Below are 5272 nucleotides of genomic sequence, written 5' to 3'. Positions count from 1 at the left end.
AAATATACATTTATGTGCGTGTGCCTATATATACATATTTCAAAAATTTTATAGGGAAAATTTTAATTATTTAATATTTATACTAGTAGACGTATATGTACTTGCAAGTACGTCCTATAAAATATTACAATATATGAATTAAAATAAATTTATATTTGTAATAAATTAATTTTTGTAAACAACGAATAATTATAACATTATAAAATTATTCATAAAAAAATTTATATTTGGTTATCTTTTACAAAATAATATTCGTAAACGAGGCCACAAATGGGAGCATTTCACGCGAAAAATGATCGTTGCGTATTTATGACGAGGCATGCCCACAAGGTGAGCTGCTAGGACATTTCTGCCAATTTCTTACTCTCTATCTCCAAGAAGTTATGGCGAAAAGCAATCGTGCTCAATACCAGCGATTTTGTACACCTACGTGGAAAACAATCGGATTTCTGCTCGGATGCATTGCAGTATTGCAATGTATTAATCTCTTTGTGAAATCTTATAGCGAACTTTTCTTACAAAAGATATAATTATTCAAATTTGAGCATTTTAGTTCTTGGCAAATATTATTGCGTATAAAAAAAAGTTGTAATATATCTTATTATATGTATATATAAAATATATGATTTATGCATAATCAATTATGTATAATAAAACATGTACATTTTTTAATATGTACATATATGAATATAAAAAAATTATTAGGAGTAATATATCTTTCAAAAAAATCATGATGCAATATGTAAGTATATATAAACTTTTAAGTTTATATATATTTAGAGATTTATACATAATATTGTAAAATATACATGTGTGTGTTTTATTACATATATTTGTTTTAATATTACATATTGCATCATGATTTTTTAAAAAAGATATTACTCATACATCAAATATTTATACGTATCGTGCATGCAACTTTATATTTTATTTATCATACTATTACGCGCGACCTTGTCAACGCAAAGATACTGGTATGAGGATTCGAAATTACTCTTATCAATCAGGATCGTATACCGTGATTTTCAAGATTCCAGAAGCTCGATATGTGTGAGGATTAATATAATTGATGATTTCGCACAAAGTGTCACGGCTTTTCTATATCCGGATAAATGTCGGGATTCGCTCCTCCTACCCTCAGGTCGTGACCTTTCTAATATCGCGGAACAACAAATGGCGTACGCGCGCGCACGTTATCGCAGCAGAACACAGAATATTAATCATGCGATTCAACGTTCTGTGTTGCATCCTTCGAGAGACAAGTCTACGAACCAAATTTCAATTTATTTCTCTCGGATAATAAACGCGCGCGGCGCGCGTGCGTAATCTCTGCTTAAAATTATCTTTTGCTTCAAAATATATAATTATATTATTATTTATTACATTATTGTTAATTAATTTTAATTATTATATTTTACACACCGAAGTCTTTTGTAACTTATAAATTTATTGAAAATAATATGAAAATTTTATTTGACAAAATAATTGAAAATAAATATGCACAGATTACTAAAAAAGTTTTACGTACTTAAAATTTAATTCTATTTCAAGATTATTCTTGAATATCCTACGCATAATATGAACATCATTTGTAAGCTTATAGATGATATAACATAGCACCATGTTCTAAAACTGATATATAAAGTGTCTTGAAGAGATGTTTTAAAAATAAGCAAGATTTACAATAAAGTTTTCTTTGTTATCCGATTCTTAATAAATGATCTTTAACTGAAATTTTTGATATTTTTCATACGGTTTTATAAATTATTTAACATAAGAAATATTGCATATCGCATAGTTTCTCGACAAAACGCGTTTTCAGAGATTTAACGCAACTCAGGAATGTAACGGATGCACTTTATCTTGGAGTTCTATAAATCTAAAGATAGCGCCAAATGCATTGTTTAGCGCATTGTCATCTATTACCAATGAAACCTCTAATTTTCACTGATATTTCAAATCGAGAAGAAGGCAACTCGTTCGTCATACGATAAGGAACCTCGTCTCTCCCTGTTCTTCGCTTCTTCGAGAAAGTACTCGTACTCGTTCTTATCTAAATCCACGTAAAAGTCGGTCCAAACAGACTTGCTCCGTGTTTCATAGGATTCAATGAAAAGGAACAAAATGATAACAAAAAAAGGAACATGATAACAAAAAAAAAGATATCGAATCTGTGTGTTGTACATGTAAATCACTTACATTTTGTTATATTTCTCGAGTAACAAAATAAATTCTTCAGATTCGTTGAAACTTAAGATTTGGAAAAATCGAGATTTGACTCATTTCTTGATTAACTTTTTTAATCTTGATTTTGATTTCTTTATATGCACTATTTATTGGTCGAATTAAAGTCACAAAAGAAAATAATATATTGCGAATATTGAAACGTTAATAAGAATTTGATTATCAATTTTGATCATTTACTTATTGTTTTTAATTTACCGATCACTTATCGTTTCTAACTCTGACAATGACTGACTCATTATTTCTAAATGTCATTACATATGGTTATTGATTGATAGCTTTATTGTTATTTTTTTGATTCTTTGTATGAAGAGTGGTTACCAATTAGTGATTTCCCTATGAAATTTTCCCTGAAGAAGGATTCTAAATCATAAATTGAACCACATCTTATATGTTACAAAATTATCGTTTGGAATTCTGCAACGAGATGCATTTCTGTATGATATAATGAGTTACTGTACAGAGTAGTACAGCAACTCCATTATCTTAATTTATAATTTCAGTTATAGTTTTTGTAGTTAAATTCCAACGTTATTCAAGTACTAACGGTGGCAATGGTTGGTATGTACATGTATACAATATTGTTCCCAGTAAACTAGATTAAAGGAAATCAATGATCCGGTGAGCGAATAAACTACATAGATACTTGTAATGTAAGAAAAAAAAGAGAAAAGACAGAAAGAGAGGGAGAGGGGAGAGAGAGAGAGAGAGAGAGAGAGAGAGAGAGAGAACTCGAGATGGTGAGTTCGAAAGGAAAGAGGATCGAAGGAAAAAAAATCGAGCGGAACACTCGATCGCGGTAACGGATTATAAAAGTGACCATAGGCCCGCGGATATATATCTGCACATTCTACACACAAACCGTAAGTCCAGATCCCCCGCTCCACCTTTTTCGCCCCACCTTTCTAACATCCCGATGTTTCTCCGCGTGGCAGCCTGCATCCCTTAAGTCGGGGTGTCCCCTTGCCGGCCCTTCTAGATATTTCCCCTCCTCCCCCACGCTCCCCATTATTCATCTCTCGTTCTCTATCCTCGTCGCCCTTTTTCTCGTCGGTCCTCATATTACTCCCTCTTTCTTCCTCATTCATTTTTCTCTTTTTCCTCTTCCTCCTCTTACTCTTACTCTTTCTCCCTTTCTTTCTCCGTTTTCTTTCTCTAGTCTATTCGACGTCCCTCTTGTTCTTGTTACGTCTTTCTCATTCCCATCAACGCGAAGCAACGTCCTCGTCGCACGAGGCTCCAGTGTGCAGCGGCCATCTTGCATACCTGAGCCTCCGCATTGCTCGTTCCTCGAGGGCAAAAGGGAGAATATCTCAGCGAGACCCGAGACGGCGGCGGGATGCGCGAGGCGAGTCGAAGGTGGAAGGATCGCGCGTGGAAGATGGCGAGGAGGGAAAGCTGGAGAGATGAGTCGAGTAAGAGGGTGGGGGAGGAGAACGGGGCCCACGGTTGAAGCAGCGGGCCCCAGGAAAGAGCAAGTGGAAGGGAGAGAGAATGACAGGCTTCTACGTGATGGACGAAGAAGCCTGTATTTTGATATAGGCAGTGGTATGGCAAAATGGTAGGGGTGAGGGGGGGAGGGAGGAGGGAGGATGGGAGATGGGAAAGAGAACCAAGGTAAGAGCGAAGAAAATGAGCATTCGGAGAGAGAAAGAGTGACGAGGATGGGAAATCAAACGTTTCTTGACACGAAAGACAAGGAGGGGGAGAGAAACAGAAAAAGGGGGAGCGAATTGTTAGAAAGAGCGAGTGGGACCATCGTGGAGCGAGGAAATGCGGTAGAACCACGGTGTGTTTCTCAGAGCGGACAGAGAAGGTGATATCGATAGGCCATGCCGGGGTGATCGGGGCAAAGGCACAGATAGAAAGAGAGAGGGAGAGAGAGGGAGAACGGAGATATAGGGAACGGGAAAAGGATAGTGAACTGCGGAAGAGGGGGAGAGAGAAGGCCCAATGGATCGGAGAGGGACGGCGTCAGCCAGCCCGAAGAATGCCTCTCCTGGCAGCGGCGAAGTTCTGGGACCGGCTCGGTTCAGTCGAGTCAGGTCAGCCCTCGGGAAGGCGACATTCTTCTTCACGGTGCTCACGTTCCGCGTTCTTTCGGGGCATTACGTCGCGTTCATCGCGGCCCCGTCGCGTGTTTCGTTACGTTATTCCTCCTTTATTTTCTACTTTCTTATCCTTTTTCCATCGGCTCTAGTGCCGACTGCCTTCGCAGTTGCGCACGGTTCATCTTCATCCCCCGATAACCAAGCCTACCCCGAGGCACGCGCGCGCGCGCGCGCGCACGCGAACCCGTTGTGTTGCTCATGAGATTGCTTTACGATCGGCGAACCCGAGTGAGCGCTGCATCGCGATCGCGTGAACTTCCTGACAATTTCCGCGAAAGATAGCGCGAGTTCGGCAGCGAGTCGCACGAACTCGTAAGTGAATCGCGAATTCGAGTCTGTCGTAATTCGATTAGATCGAATCACTCTCGTGAGAATACATCGTAAATTATATTCTTTTTATTTGTGCTCCGAATATTGGATCTTGGTGTGTCCTCTGTGTAGTGTTTATGCGAGATTCTAATCTCGGGTTTAATTTAAGCTTTAGTGATAAGTTTATGGATTCTGAGAGATTCGAGTGTTTGACTAATAATAGCGAGATATAGAAATGCAGAGATCTCCACGAAAAATCGTTGCCATCATTTGTTGCCAATCATCTCTTTTCAAGAGGAATTTCATCGTTTGAAAAATGCAATATGACAGAGCGAAGCACGTGACGTAGATGCGTGTGCCTGGAGCGCAAAAGCTGAAAAAGGGAAGTAATTTCTTCGGAGGAGAATCTTCTTGGAAAGAAAGATACACATTTTCTCGATTCTATATCATGATTGCGAATTGCTGATTGGAAAATCAAAACGTTCCACTCTCGCGTCCGCGAAGCATTCGCGAACATCCACAGACGCGCGTTTCGCGAGGCGCGGCTCTCGGCGGGTCACTGCCCCCTCTGCCGGGTGAAGTCTCCTCTCGTATACACTTGACTTTTA

The sequence above is a fragment of the Trachymyrmex septentrionalis genome, unplaced genomic scaffold (assembly GCF_001594115.1).
Source record: "Trachymyrmex septentrionalis isolate Tsep2-gDNA-1 unplaced genomic scaffold, Tsep1.0 scaffold9, whole genome shotgun sequence".
Taxonomy (NCBI): Eukaryota; Metazoa; Arthropoda; class Insecta; order Hymenoptera; family Formicidae; genus Trachymyrmex; species Trachymyrmex septentrionalis.
Note: the sequence above shows the minus strand (reverse complement) of the source record.